The sequence below is a fragment of the Bactrocera neohumeralis genome, chromosome 5 (genome assembly GCF_024586455.1).
Source record: "Bactrocera neohumeralis isolate Rockhampton chromosome 5, APGP_CSIRO_Bneo_wtdbg2-racon-allhic-juicebox.fasta_v2, whole genome shotgun sequence".
Lineage (NCBI taxonomy): Eukaryota > Metazoa > Arthropoda > Insecta > Diptera > Tephritidae > Bactrocera > Bactrocera neohumeralis.
This window is the reverse complement of record NC_065922.1, coordinates 31,018,448-31,033,001: the sequence shown is the minus strand read 5'-3', so window position 1 is coordinate 31,033,001 and position 14,554 is coordinate 31,018,448. Positions and strand designations below refer to the sequence as shown.

The following is a 14,554-nucleotide window of genomic DNA, read 5'->3' as shown; positions in this document are numbered from 1 at the left end:
GCGCCTGTATGTATGTAACTCAGCTGATTGCACCCTCCATTATTTGACAGCGACGGCCATTGAGCGGCTTCTAGCGCTGAAATATGGTTGTTTGGCATTTTTGAGCGCTTTCGAGCGTATGCATACGTGCACTAACACACATAAAGGCACACGCACACTTGTCTGCATGAATACAAATGTACCCCTATAAGAGACAATGTTGACCAAATGTTGTACGTACCAACAGACAGACTGCGCTCAACTAAATCCAAAACACAGAAAAACTGACACCAACAACAACACCAGCACTAAAGTATTTGTAAGTATGAATTTTCGAGTTTCGTTTCAACTACTCTTCGTCTCTTGATTTGTATGCGTGTATGTGTGTGTGTGTGGACGTGATGTGCATATGTATGTATGGATTTGTTGTGCTCAGCGCTATTGCCACGAATGTTTTTGTTGCGATTGCTGTTGTGGTTGTTGTCGTAGTTGTTGCTGTTGTTGTACGTTTTTATACGTTTTGTGTTGTTTCTCGTCTCGTTTCAAGCTTCTTCAACATCAGCCACTGTACAAGCAAATTAGTGTAGTATTTGTGTTGCACAGTACTCAGAGCTACCCAGCACAAGACGGCGCGTGAATACACACAGTGTCGAGCCAGCGTATGAAACAACAAGCCCACCGCAGCAGTCGTTAGGCTAGCCAGCGAGACTCTAGCACGAATTGAGCACGATTACGAGTTATTTATACAAAATAATTGTAATAACACTAATAATATTAATTACATTTTCCTAAATTTTTATGCAACGAATTTTACAACAACAATAAATGGTGTTTAGTGAACAATAGAAAATTTTACGTGTAAAAAACGAGTGTGTTTCAAGGCGTAAAATGTGGCCATGGATGTTTTTCTGATATCAATCACGGCGATCAAGTGAAGAAAATACACATAAATATATAATTTAACTGTATTTTTAAGATCTCCACGATTAGCGGTCATAAAGTGTCAGAAGCTGCGATTTGTTTGTGAACGAACGGAAAGTGGCGCGCTACGTAATCCTTATCAGCCGACAACTTCACCAACACAACATACATACAAACATACAGAGACATTAGTGCGTGTGTTGCTACAACAAACACACACAAACCGACAGTGGAAAAGGTGTGCGCGCTAAGCTTCGTATAAACAACAATAATAAATACAAATTGCGCATGCAAGGATTTGCTACTGCGGCAAAAAGTTTCAACACATCCTAGGCGCCAATCAAGCGTGGACAGCTGCCATTAGTTGTGTAAGTATGAACAGGCATGCCGACATTTGACAAGCACTGTATTATTTATTGCCAGTATGAACACGAATTGCATCATGATTTATAGCTATTACATTTTACATTTAATTATTTGTTATAAAATAGCAATCATCCGCAATTTGTTCGATGATCGTCATATTTTCTCACCACATAACTTTGTAATAATTAATTTATGCAACGACAGGCGCAGTCTGTTTGTTGTCGCTTTGAAGATTTATTCACTGATTTCTAGCACGGACAACACTAATTAAATTACATTCAAGTTGCGGTCGGTCACTATTATTGCATAGCCAGTTCGCCGCTAAACTAGTCAAGCGAGTTTGGAAAATTTTTAAACTACCGAAATCACACGCAATTAACTGCATATTCGCGCCAAATTATTTGCCATTCACTAAAATAATATTACACTATAGCGAGTTGTGGCAGAAATTGGATTGCCAACACAAAGAAATAGTTATAGATTTGAATGTATGTATGTATGTAAGTATATAAAAAAAAACTTATGACTGAGCACTCAAGTTTTTTTATTCTAGAATTTATATTGAAAGTTGATTTCTAATCAAAACAAGAGCAGACTTTCATTTCGGCTGCACTAACGTTATAATACCCTTCAGAAGAGCATTTGTTAACGCAACTACATATATGTATAACTAATTCTGAAAACACAATCGTCAAATGGTCTGCATATGGCGGAAAAAAGTTTTGCTGGTTCTTTCTAACCATGTTGTTTGATATCAAGAACCTGCAGGTCGAATTAAGGTTACTTAAAAGAATTGTATCTTGATTTGATCGGCCAGTTTGTATAACACCTATGTACACATATATTATAGCGGTCTTTTTTCAACAATCCATTCGAAGATTGTAGCATTGTCTTGAGCAACAATCTATGCCAAATTAGGTGTAGATATCTTGTCAAACAAAAAAGTTTTACATACACGATTTGATTTGGGTCGGTCAGTTTGTATGGCAGCTAAAAGCAGTGTATCGGATTTTGCTCCTTTTCATATAGTTTCACTCTATGTGGACTTTAGGATAGTTTATATTTCGGCAAAATGTTGTTTTTTTTTTAATTTTTAGAAGTGTTTAGAACCTCAACCTGATCTTGTTTGTATACTGGTTAACCCCTGTTTTGCTTCCCAATAAATTTTAGAGTTCTACTGAAGAACCAAATCACGCCATTTGGCGCTAAACTACATACTAACAGCGCATTAAAAAAATACTCAAATTTTTAGAATTAAACTTATCGCCTCAATATGGGCCTAAACAAGCAATATTTAAATTTAAAGCAAACCTAGCGTAACCTAAAGTAAATTATGTGCCCCTTTCAGAACACAATTGTTTATTTTTAATCTCAATTCATTACCAGGAACCTCCTCACACAAGTTTGATATATAATTTTGCATGATTTCGAAAATATTTCAAGTTGAATATAGTATATACTTTCGCCTGAAGCACAGCTATATAAATGCTTAGCAAACTCTAAAAGTAGTCAACTACCTAAGGCTTTTCTTGAAATTCTGTAATATGTTAAATAAGAATATGTTTGTCTTTATTTTCCACAAATATTTCAACACTTTCTACACAACCAGATAATTATTTAGAAGAAAATTCCAACTGGGATCTTGGAATACTTGCTGATATTTATAGCCAAGAGGTATTGAGTTTCAAGCAACTTTTGCAGTGTTTTAAAAATGCAAAATAATTGCTTTGGCATATTTTCGTATCGTAATTATGAATATTGTTGCTTACCAAGGCAAGAACACAACGCTCGTATGGTTACATGTACATTAGAGCGGGTCAATGTTTTTCCTATAAATACATAGGTGTACAATTTGATGTTCTATTGATCATTCGTCGGAATCTGGCAGATGAGACAATTATATCACATACATATATCCTATATATAACCGCTTATTCAGATTTTTTAAATTTCGACTTAGAAATCACTGTTTCGAAACCGATTTTAGATCCATTTTCGTTTAAGCATGGTTGATTTGAATGATCCGTAAAACATTTTCCCTCGTAACCGATTTCAAATTTCGTTCAGATATCTCAAAAACTGAATAAGAAATTTTTATAAGCACGAAAAATTTAACTTCTGCTAAAAAATCCCTGGCTCGAAACCAGCTTTATACCTAAATTCGCTTAGACAAAGAATGTTCAGAAGACCCGTAGAATATCTCCCCTCATAACAAATTTTTAATTTCTATATATCTCTAAATATGAGGAAAAATTTTTATAAACACGAAAATTTGAATTTCTTCTAAAAAATCGCTAACTCGAAACCGACTTTAGACCTATGTATATCATCTTAGAAAAAGTTGTTCAGAATATTTAGTCGGTAGAATATTTCCCACATACGCTATTTTTCCTTTACTTTGGCTTTCTGTAAATCCACCCGCTCTAATGTACATATATACATACATATGTATGTATGTATATGTTAAGTAACTTGCTAATTATATGCTAGAATTTCCAGTAATTTGATAAGCTATCGCTTGTTGTGGCAAATTGTAATCGTTTCGGAAGTTATATTTACATTAATGCATGAATACAAATGTACAAACATTTAAAAGTTGTAATATAAGATTTCTCTAAACTTAAATTCGTTTCTTGAAATAAAATAGTTCATGTTGTTGACAGTTCTACTAATAATCCATAGTATTGTGGTCGAAAAACTTCAATAAGATTTTCGTTATTATCCATAAACTTAAAAAGCCGCAACTCCTACCGAGAATCATGGTTAAGAGAAGCCTGAAATTATGAGCCCAACTAAAGATAAAAAACATCTCAAAAGCATCTCTCTTTAGTAATGTACTAGGTCCATGTAATCACCGCACAAGCCGTTGGTATTCAATATTCACAAAGCTTCCACCTAAGAAATTTAGAGGGCGCGCTTTATTCTGCTTAGAAACTCTGAGAAAGTTTAGTTTCAAAAAGAAAACAAATTAACCTTTTAGTTTGCAAAAACAAAAGATAGAGAATTAAGTTTTATTTCTCCAGCGCTTAATTTCGACCCTTGTGCATTGTTAATTTAAAAAAAATGGAAGAAGAAAACCCAAAATAAAACGAGTAAAATAAGAGTAATTTAACAAAGACGCCACTATAAAATTTTCCTCTAAGAGACCAAAGAAAAAAACAAGTAGGAAGGGCTAAGTTCGGGTGTCACCGAACATTTTATACTCTCGCATGGTAAAGTGATAATCGAGATTTCATTATCCGTCATTTACATATTTTTCAAATACCGTATTTGTGTAAAGTTTTATTCCGCTATCATCATTGGTTCCTAATGTTTATACTCGTATTATACAAAGAAGGCATCAGATGGAATTCAAAATAGCTTTATATTGGAAGAAGGCGTGGTTGTGAACCGATTTCAGCCATATTTCGTACATGTCATCAGGGTGTTAAGAAAACATTATATACCGAATTTCATTGAAATCGGTCTAGTAGCTCCTGAGATATGCTTCTTGGTCCATAAGTGGGCGGCGCCACGCCCATTTTCAATTTTTAAAAAAAGCCTGGGGGCAGCTTCCTTCTGCCACTTCTTCCGTAAAATTTAGTGTTTCTGACGTTTTTTGTTAGTCGGTTAACGCACTTTTAGTGATTTTGAACATAACCTTTGTATGGGAGGTGGGCGTGGTTATTATCCGATTTCTTCCATTTTTGAACTGTATATGGAAATACCTGAAGAAAACGACTCTGTAGAGTTTGGTTGACATAGCTATAATAGTTTCCGAGATATGTACAAAAAACTTAGTAGGGGGCGGGGCCACGCCCACTTTTCCAAAAAAATTACTTCCAAATATGTCCCTCCTTAATGCGATCCTTTGTGCCAAATTTCACTTTAATATCTTTATTTATGGCTTAGTTATGACACTTTATAGGTTTTCGGTTTCCGCCATTTTGTGGGCGTGGCAGTGGGCCGATTTTGCCCATCTTCGAACTTAACCTTCTTATGGAGCCAAGGAATACGTGTACCAAGTTTCATCATGATATCTCAATTTTTACTCAAGTTACAGCTTGCACGGACGGACAACGGACAGACGGACGGACAGACAGACATCCGGATTTCGACTCTACTCGTCACCCTGATCACTTTGGTATATATAACCCTATATCTGACTCTTTTAGTTTTAGGACTTACAAACAACCGTTATGTGAACAAAACTATAATACTCTCGTTAGCAACATTGTTGCGAGAGTATAAAAATTACAAATATCACCTTATCAATAAAAACGAAAAGTGAAGTTAGTTCGAAGATGAAACGCTGATACGAAGAACACGCAGAACAAATCTAACGAAATGAAAAAAACCGCTAATGTTGCGATAACGATTGAGGATGTTAAACACACTCTGAAGTATATTATAAGTAAATATTTATGAAAGAAAGAAGACAATATTAGAGACTTTAAGGGCTGTAATCTGCTCCAAATTATTGAGCGACTGTTTTGGCAAACTTTTCAAGACATTAATAGATTGAAAATTTGTAGCAGGTCTATCTTTTTTGGGAAACTATTTCTAATTTACACATTTTTGTATGTGAAAAAGACATAATATACGTATTTGACTTTAATATAGCATTATACTTTTCACTTACCCCTCGACGTGATCCATTTTACACCTGAAATTATAAAAAAATATATTTTTTAAATTATTCCATTAAATACAGCAAGTAACCACTAAAAACTGTATAAGCAAAAACTAAGTAAAAACATTAGCAACAAAAGTAGTAACCTAATATTTCTAAAATAAACCAGCAGAAAGCTAAAATATTAAATTACCCCACAAAAAGTTAGAAAAAAGCACACGAAGAATGTTTAATAATAAAAACAACAGTCACGAAAGCAGTGCCACAGCAGCTATGCTAAGTTACTACGATGAAACTAGCAGCGTATGAACAAAAACACCAAATTCCAAACGCTAACACAACAACAAGAGAAAGACAACCGCAACATGTCTGCAGGGTATAGTATAACAAGAGCAGCTGCTGCCGGTCTCTATGGTGGCTGCTGAGCACATTGTTGTTGCTAACTCCAACATAGTTTACCACCTATAATATTTATGTTATTGTTGTTATTGTTATTGTTATTAGATGGTGTACCCCTTTTGCGGCTGTCCAGTCAACTTTAAATGCTACCTTTTCCACTCATTTCCTCTAGTTTTTTGGTGTTTTCTGTCTGCTTTTTTTTTACTTTTTGTATTTTTATTTGTGGATTTTTGTTGCTGGTTGCCTTTCTCCTTGCCGCACTGCTTATTGGAACACCACACCATTTGTGGTCAATTATACAAAGAATTCATGCAACTACCACAAAGACAATAACAACAGCAGCAGCAGTAAATAGCCAGACAATAAAACAATAAAAATGAGAAATGAGTGCAGTCTCAGCGCAGCAGCGATGAAATGACCGAAAATATGCACAACAACAACCACAATTTTAGTATTAGTTTTTTTTTTCGGTAGACATGCAATGCATTTCCGTTTCACTTCCAAACGTTCGCAGATCTAAACGTAAGAGAATGTGTCTGTCACAGATGTTTTTTTGTTGACAGCGACTGTAGTCTACTTCAGGATAAAATAATTTGGATTTTATCGTAAGGTAATATAAAATGCGGCAAATATGGCGTGATTAAAGGTTTTTTTTTTGGAGTACACACCTGAGACAGGGGATGTGGATAGCTTCTTTGTAAACATAAGTAAATCCCTCTACCGTCTAAGTCCAACTAAAACAATTCATATTAAACATACATACATATAATCCCTAATACGACATTTGTAAGTAGTGAAGGAATACCACTTTGATATTATTTTTTCTAAATTTTCTGTAGAATACGGAAAGGCATTAACTTCCCCTGCACCGAAGTTATAATTTCTCTCACAGGTGAATTTCTTATAACATAAAAAGTATAAAAAAATCTTGATTTTGATTGGTCATTTTGTATGGCTATTCTACAGGGTTTGTCCGGAAAGTAATAGGACTGAGTCAATTTAAAAAAATTTATTGAACCAATCGTTACAATTTTTAAAACTTTCAAAATTGGCTCCTTCTGCGTCGTTGCAGTGCTGCCAGCACGATTTCCAAGCATTGAAGGCGTCACGAAAGGCATTCTCCGGAATAGCCTTGAGAGCCCAGGTGCATGCTGCTTGGATCCCCTCTGTCCATGGTTAGATAGCTATCCACAAGAAAGGCGGTGTGACCCGGGGCGTTGTCTTGGAGCAACTTCCAATCGGCTGCGATGTCTTATAGGACCCAATTGACCCTTCCTTTGAGTCTCTTGAGAACTTCCAAGTAAAAACTGGCGTTGACGGTTTGCCCAGGAGGATCAAGTTCGTGGTGGACAATGCGTTTGATGTCATAAAAGACAATGAATAACGTTTTCACTTTTGATTTTCTCATTCTTCCCTTTTTTGGGCGAGGAGACACCGGCGTGAGCCACTCGGAAGATTGCCTCTTTGTCTCGGGATCATACTCAAAGATCCATGACTCGTTATCTATGATTACGTTATTCAAAAATTGGGATCACTCTCACACATTTTCAAATTTTCTTGGCACAGAATTTAATCGCGTACCTCTGCTCTAACGAACGCTGCTTTTTCGGCTTGAACCACTCGCAGAAGCACGTCGCGCGAAAATGTTTATCCTGACTCTCCAGGTGCTCGGGGACAACTGACCAACCACTTGTTTGTTAGCTAGAAACGCCCTCTACCGAATCTAGTTGGTGTGTGTACGCTCTGAAGTACAGTCGCGGCGGAAGAAAATCAGTCCTATTACTTTCCGGACAAACCGTGTATGAGCAACTTTTTTGGTGCAAAAGGACGCAAAATTTCAGAGCAATGCCCGTCAGTTTATGAGATATAGATAAACTGAGGACCTAGCTGTCATATGTACGGACAGACAAGCATGGTTAAGTCGTCCCAGCTCGACAAGCTGATTTCCAGTTTTTTCCTGTGGGTTTTACAAACTTCGTAGTAAAATTAATATACCAAGTGAATGAATTAATAAAGGGTCTTACATGTTTTAAACGACCTTCGAACTTACTGAACTCAATAATTACAAAGAATTTTACTTTTTTGTAAAAGAGAGAACTTGAAATTGTTCTTAAAGTTCATGGTTGCTAAACATTTATTAAGAAATTGTTGTTGTGGCGATATCAGAACCATAAATCAATTAATTATATTTTTAACTAAAAATTATTTGGTTGAAAAATATTTAAAAAGCGCAAAAAATATATATATTCGTAAAAAAATACAGAAAAATGCTAGAAAAAATGTTTAAATAAAATTATTTTATTTATTGACCAAAATTAATCTATATATACTTGTAATATATTTTAAGGAAACCCACAAATAAATGATATTCACAATAACTTAATTGCTCAGCGCTATAACTTAAATGCACCAGTAAGGGTTAATGCATTTATAATATAATATATTAAATAATGAATTAATTGGCGCACTGACGAGTTCAACAGATGGCAATAAACTGTGCATAGTTTTCACTTTACGAGTTCACAACAATTTGTTAATTAGACACTTAGGAATTTTATTAATAGCGACAACAAAAGCTTAAATTTGCACACATCGGTGTGAAAAAATTTAGCAAAAAATACAAATATGTATGTGTTTGTATAATATATATAAACAATTTCATTCATTCATGTTCATTAATTTAAAAAATTATCGATTTTATCGACTTGAGAGAACAGGGTGTAATTACTTTATTGTATGCAAATTTTATAATCGTTTTCGGTGCTGAGTTTCCTCAATTCAAAAATTATCACCTGGCAATGCATTACCGGTAAGCAGAAATTTCTCATGAGAATATTGTATCATTGGTTTGCCGGAACAAATATTAAGCTTGTCGACAAATCTCATCAAATTTGACCCGGACTGACCCAATTGAGCTGAGTGCGTAAACAAAATCTATAAAAACTGTTTTCTGTGATTAATACAAGGGCTTGAAAATCTTTGCGTTGGCATTAGAGGGATAGCAGAAGATCTGAACATCTCTTATAAAACGACTTATCATATTTCGGTTAATGTTTTGGTTAATGATTTGGTTAATAATTGGGTTAGTGTTTTTGTTGATTTTTTGTTTAATGATTTGGTTAATGTTTTGATTAATATTTCGGTTAATGATTTAGGTAATGTTTTAGGTATGAAGCATGTCCATAGACTCGTACCAAAAGATACGAATATTTTGCTAAAACAAAGCCGAGTAGCGGTCGCAAAAGAGAATCGGTATTTCTTTTTTCTTAAGATATTATCACATTTTTTTCAAAAGACTTGACGCTTCGCTTCGAAAATTCCTTATGGCTATTAGACGTCTCTATGCAAAATAAAATACTATACATTTTTAATTTTCTAAAACTGGATTTTCAAAGAGTTCCATTAGTTTCCCTTTCATCCTAACTTAAAATAGTTACAGCATTCAATTAAATATAAGCACAAGTAGCAATCATATTTGCATAAAATAAAAATAGTCTTCAGTTCAAATACTTTTTACAACAACAGAGCCACATATGATGCTTTAAAATATTCATGCATTGTTATTGCAAAAATAAAGAAAACCGTAAATTGCATATTCAATTGATTTCAATTAACCTTTAGGTGAGTCATTTGACCACAGAACCATTACTAACCGTTACTGCTACAACAACAACAAGCAGTGCTATATTTTCGCTTGGCCTGCAACTATTTTAATTTATAAATTTTTATAAAATAAGTTAAATGAAGAGAAGCGTTTGCATAAATACAATTAGTCACACGTGTGAACTGTCGGTGGTCAATGCAAATTGGCAATTAAACTTTTGTAGGCAAGTGTGTATGTATTTGTGCGCAAAATATAAATAAACAAATTGTTAGGCATTAAAGGTAGTTTAGTGGTTATAAATTAAATAACAGTGCTGCAACCGCAAGGGGATCACAAACATTTGTGGAATTAGTTAATCTGTGGGGAAATTGCGAATGCACAAACTCAAATAACAACCGAGTACAGTTATGAATGCAATTGTCACTTTTTTCATTAGCAGAACTAACGATGTGTGAAAAGTTTATTTACTTAATTTGCAGTATAACTTATTTTGGTTTAAAATTATGTGTGAGTTTTGGCTTTGCGGTTTTGGCTTTCGTAAGCGGTGTCTACGCCAGTAACGAAGAAGAAGAAGGTTTCGGCTCATTTTTGAAGCCTTACTCGCTAGATGGTTGGACAGTTTCGACGTCATATTCATGAACTCACGATTCGTCACCAGTACCGATGCATTTGATGTATGTAAAGTCTTCAGCTACGTTGTCAATCAACTTTTTTGTGATCTCTATTCGACGTCGTTTTTACAAAAAAACCCAAGTTACGTATTGTTACGCTTCATACCCAAAAACATTAACTTAAATGGGTGGAAATTAATCCGTGAGAGTTATTGAGAACCTCTGCTAAATATCTGATATCAACCCGACGATATTCAAGCGCTGTTTCTTTAACTTTTTGACGTTCGCGTGAAGCAAGTTTTCGATGACTTCATGACCTTTACAAAATGCTGGTGTCACTCAAATACTTATGTTCGTGATAGACTCACGTCAAAATACTTAGGCATCATTTTTAACGATACCGATTCCCTTAGAAACAGGTATGGAACAAATCTCACACGAACATATTAAACATTTTTATCACTTCGGTTTGAGTAAAGGGACCAGTAAAGGGACAGGGAAAATATTGGGTAGTCGAAAAAGTCTTTTCGTATTTTGTCAATAGATGTCGTTGCAGTCGTATGTATATCTCCAGTGCTACCAATCACATTGTCTCAAACCATATAGTCTAGTGAGATTTTAAGCTTCTTGTTGTTCTTGCTTAATAAAAAAATAAATTCGGTGAAGTTGAAAAAAATGAATGATGTGAAAGATGCACCTCGCTCTGGTCAACCTATCCTTGAAAAAGTCGATTATGGAAAAGAATGTGACGGTCACATAAGCAGCAGCCATGAAATTGCTAAGGAAATTAACATTCATCATCAAACGGTTTTGATTCATGTGATAAAGGCTGGCTACAAATAGAAGCTCGATGTCTGTGAAATATTTAATGGACCGAATTAATATCTGCGATTCTTTGCTGGAACAAAATGAAAACGAACCATTTCTGAAGCGAATGGTTACAGGAGATGAAAAGTGGATCAAATACGACAATAATGTGCGAAAAAATCATGGTCCGAGCGTAGTGAAACTCAACAAATGATCACAAAGCCAGGATTGACTCCTCGAAAGATTATGCTGAGTGTTTGGCGGGATTGGAAAAGAATCATCCATTATGAGCAGCTCCAGCCTTGCCGAACGATTGATTCAACATTTTACTGTCAACAACTGAAGCTATTGAAGCAAGCAATCGAAAAACATGGTCAGAACGGATCAACAGAAAGAGCTTCGTATTCCATCAGGACAATTCCTGACCACACACATCTTTGATGACTCAGCAAAAACTGGGAGTGATTGGCATTATAAATATAAAAATAATATTAAGTTGAAGTTTGATTAGAAATACGAAAAGACTTTTTCGACTACCTAATATTTAAAAAATGTAAAGTACTTTTCATAAATAGTCATAAACATCAACTTTTAAAAGTTATAAAAATCTCAAGTTAAATCTTTAAGATAGTTGGTCGTTCAAATGTCAACAGCAGCAATCCCGTTTACTTGGTCAATCAAGCAGACACATTATTAAAGTAATAATTTATTTTAAAAAATTACAACTTCAGCCAATATTTTTAATATACCAGTTCTTAATTCAACCTTCTTCAAATAAAAAACCAGACCTGTCATTGATTCGCTATTTTTTTACTCGTTTTTGCCAGCTCCACTCTCTTTGACACAAATGTAAATGTAAAAGTTGTTCTTGCTTAATAAAAAATAATAATATGTGATGCAAATAAATGGAATAACTGGACAACTCATTCAAGTAGTATAACTCCTTTCTATTATATTCAGTTTATACTAGTTATTTGTTCGATTCGCTACTCTCTAAGATTAGATTTTCAACTGTAGTATTTGAAATACTGTTATGAGGAGCTTGAAATGTCGAAAATATATTGATATATTTAAGTTGTTTGAAAACTATGTCGGGATCTTACAAATGTTTTTAAACCCATAAATCACATTTGAATTGAAATAAGAAATATCTGTTACGACTATCTTCTCTTTTGCCTCTCTTATACAGCGAACTCACCAACTTAGGTTATGTATAAGTGGCACGTAGAATATATACATAGTTCTCAATAAGGCAAGGTCAAACAGCATAATTCATACTACTCTCACATGCTTTTGAACATAACATATAATCCAGTTATGCAACCTTGACATTGATCGGCATTTAAGTCAGTTAAACATGTTGATATTATACATATATAAATTGCATAATGAAACACAATTTATAACTTATATATTTCCACCTTTTATCAACCTGTTTTCACGCCCGCACAACTGACATAAAACACAAGCATTTGCAATAAAAAAAATGCAAGGGTAGAATGCTTAAATCTACAACATCAGCAATTACCGCACAAGCACAAATACATATTTACTTGTATACACAAAAATATATACATATGTAGTATTGAATATACTCATATATGCAAGCATTTAAATATTATATACATATGTATGTATGTATGTGTAGTTGCAGCAGTAAATTGAAAAACACCTAACAACAATTTCCATTACCTGTTGCACACACTGCCATATCAGATTTGTAAAATCTACCCACAAAGCTTTTGTTGCTATTATTACAGAGCCACAGTGTGCCGGTTTGAAAATCAGTGGAACAAAAGCACGAGTGCAATACTTAGCTTTATTGAAAAATAGAAAGGGAGTAGTTAATATTAAAAAATATTTATGGAAAATTAATAGTTTTTGATGAAGACAAAATAGTTTTAAAAAATTCCTCAGGAGACACTTGGTGGCTATTGCACGTATTTCTTTATTACCTAAAACATGATTTTCGTTAACGCAATATGACCAGGCGATATTGCCTCGTATGGATATCACTTTTCGCCAAAAAATTTCGCAACCACTAGATCGTTTATTAAAGCTTTGATTCTGAGAGTTAACGAAAGTATGGACCAATAATATCTCGCTAACAAAACTACCAATACATTAAGGGGTTAGAAGAGATTATAAAAATCGAATTTTTGTATTGTCTTATTAAATTTTACAACACCTCTAGAATATTGTCCTAAATTTTCAAGTTGATCCAAGTAATAGCTTTGGAGATACAGCCTTGAAAACTTGTGCGCTCGAGGCTAGCTAGGCTAAGTGTGCCGTCTTTAACCGCGTTTTTCTCGAAACTGTGTTTTTGAAGTCGGTTGGCAAGATTTCTCGAGAACTACTCAATCGATCTTCATGAAATTTTACAATAAAAAATTCTAGTAAATTATTTCATTTTTTATATGAGGAAAAAATTGTTGAAAAAATACTGTTTTTTACCCGAGGAAAACCATGTAACCCCTTAATCATATGAGCATGTGCATAATTCTCTCTTTCAATTCTTGTGTGACGGTAATTTATAGTGCAATTATCTTTTCTACACAAAGGTCACGTCTAATGCATAACTCCAAAGCAGCTGGACTGGCATCAATTTATGCTCAAACAAAAGTATAAAGATTTGCACATTATAGAGCCCAATATACCCACTATATACGCGAATATATCCATTATGGCATATACACATATAAAATTACTAATATATATATGTATATGTATGTATAAAGAAATCTAAATACAGCATTGCCTTTTGTACGTCACATTTGAGAAACGTGACAAAAAGATGTATTTCTAAAGTAACTATGACTTGCGCAGAATAGGAGAACTGAGTAAGAAATGTATGTACATATGTACATAGTATGTATATTTGTGAGTGTGACATTACAAAAACTATGTCTGTATTATTCTACAAACGTCTGGTATGTAAGTAAAAAAATTATTGAATGAACGCTCAATTGTGAATTATAAAATAAAAAAAAAATCATTTAAAAAAAAAATTGATTAAGTAGAAAAGGTGATAATATTTGAACTTCTTTGAGTTTGGTTAAAATTTTGCATTTCCAATGGAACCACGGCTATAGAATCATTGAAACTGTTGTAGAAGTACTTTGGGAAGTCTACAAACAAAAACACAAAATCATGAAGTCAGTGGAAGTCGCAAAGCCATCGACAATTTGATTCATACGAGTTGTCCAGCTACCGCTGTTTAGAACAATAACAACGAAAAAGTGAAAGGAACAGTCC

General features: G+C 34.2%; 1 protein-coding gene across 1 annotated transcript in view; it reads left to right on the top strand.

The window, feature by feature from the left end:
* The first annotated feature begins 562 nt into the window (after window positions 1-562).
* LOC126759540 (innexin inx1) overlaps window positions 563-14,554 on the top strand; it is a 36,853-nt gene continuing 22,861 nt past the window's right edge. The window contains exon 1 of the mRNA XM_050474405.1: window positions 563-1,268. The gene's annotated coding sequence lies outside the window, so the exon portion shown is untranslated. The remainder of the gene's footprint in view (window positions 1,269-14,554) is intronic.